Raw genomic sequence first — 1,561 nt, forward strand, 5'->3', positions numbered from 1 at the left:
ATCCGGGAAGAACCGCGCGCGCTTGCCGGGAGCCCGAGCGCCCAAAGGGGGCGAATCGACTCCTCCAGATATACCGCCGAGCAGCCAGCCAGGACACCGGGGCTCTGCCCAACAGACGCGAACCGAGGCCCGCGGAAGGACAGGCTGCGCACCCGGGCCGTAGGCCGGCACCCAGCGGGTCGCGACGTCCTACTAGGGGAGAAGTGCGGCCCACCGCACACCGGAACGGCCCCACCCCGCGGCGAGTGGAAAGGCAACCGGACACGACCCCGCCGCGGATTGCTCCGCGCGGGCGGCCGGCCCCATCTGCCGAGGGCGGGGGCCAGTGGCCGGATGGGCGTGAATCTCACCCGTTCGACCTTTCGGACTTCTCACGTTTACCCCAGAACGGTTTCACGTACTTTTGAACTCTCTCTTCAAAGTTCTTTTCAACTTTCCCTCACGGTACTTGTTCGCTATCGGTCTCGTGGTCATATTTAGTCTCAGATGGAGTTTACCCACCCACTTGGAGCTGCACTCTCAAGCAACCCGACTCGAAGGAGAGGTCCCGCCGACGCTCGCACCGGCCGCTACGGGCCTGGCACCCTCTACGGGCCGTGGCCTCATTCAAGTTGGACTTGGGCTCGGCGCGAGGCGTCGGGGTAGTGGACCCTCCCAAACACCACATGCCACGACAGGCGGCAGCCTGCGGGGTTCGGTGCTGGACTCTTCCCTGTTCGCTCGCCGCTACTGGGGGAATCCTTGTTAGTTTCTTTTCCTCCGCTTAGTAATATGCTTAAATTCAGCGGGTAGTCTCGCCTGCTCTGAGGTCGTTGTACGAGGTGTCGCACGGCCACACCGCCAGCCGGCTGTGCACGCTACCGAGAAAGTACCGGTATGCGAACCGCCAGGCGACGGGCGCGCATCGCACGTTTAAGGAGACGCGGCCGGCCACACAGGCGACCACGACACTCCCACGTCTCCGAAGCAGGACAAACGCCGCGCGCTTCAGTATACGTAGCCGACCCTCAGCCAGACGTGGCCCGGGAACGGAATCCATGGACCGCAATGTGCGTTCGAAACGTCGATGTTCATGTGTCCTGCAGTTCACATGTCGACGCGCAATTTGCTGCGTTCTTCATCGACCCACGAGCCGAGTGATCCACCGTCCTGGGTGATCTTTTCCTTTTCAGTCTCCCACTGTCTCTTTCAAGACAGTAGCATTTGCGGGACTGAGGCGTCTGACGGCCCCTGTTCCACTATTTTTTTTTTGTGTCCAACGGCCTCACAGCCGATGGGCGTCGTACGGCTCCACACCGGAGCGGACAGGCACTCGGGCGAACGTCATTCAAAACCGGCGCCAGGCGCCAGGTACCGCAGGCCAGCCGCTCCAGAGCTTCAGCGCTCGTACCACACAACAACAACACTTCCGCTAGTTTTGAGAGGCACGCGTGGTTCCGCACGCGGCGCACGGCCACTGCCGTACAGGTAGCGTGTTGCGCGACACGACACGACACGCACATCGAAAGACATGCAGTCTAGTCGGTAATGATCCTTCCGCAGGTTCACCTACGGAAACCTT

At 61.8% G+C, this 1,561-nt stretch overlaps 2 non-coding genes across 2 annotated transcripts in view; both read right to left on the reverse strand.

Annotated features, from left to right (window-relative positions):
• LOC126327033 (large subunit ribosomal RNA) overlaps positions 1-812 on the reverse strand; it is a 4,225-nt gene extending 3,413 nt beyond the window's left edge. The window contains exon 1 of the ribosomal RNA XR_007560920.1: positions 1-812. This exon is cut by the window's left edge and continues 3,413 nt beyond it. This is a non-coding gene — a ribosomal RNA (large subunit ribosomal RNA).
• Positions 813-1,001: 189 nt separating this feature from the next.
• LOC126327011 (5.8S ribosomal RNA) lies at positions 1,002-1,156 on the reverse strand. The gene has a single exon (XR_007560899.1). It is a non-coding gene; the product is annotated as a 5.8S ribosomal RNA (ribosomal RNA).
• Between the last annotated feature and the right edge of the window lie 405 nt (positions 1,157-1,561).

The sequence above is a fragment of the Schistocerca gregaria genome, unplaced genomic scaffold, assembly GCF_023897955.1.
Source record: "Schistocerca gregaria isolate iqSchGreg1 unplaced genomic scaffold, iqSchGreg1.2 ptg001011l, whole genome shotgun sequence".
Taxonomy (NCBI): domain Eukaryota; kingdom Metazoa; phylum Arthropoda; class Insecta; order Orthoptera; family Acrididae; genus Schistocerca; species Schistocerca gregaria.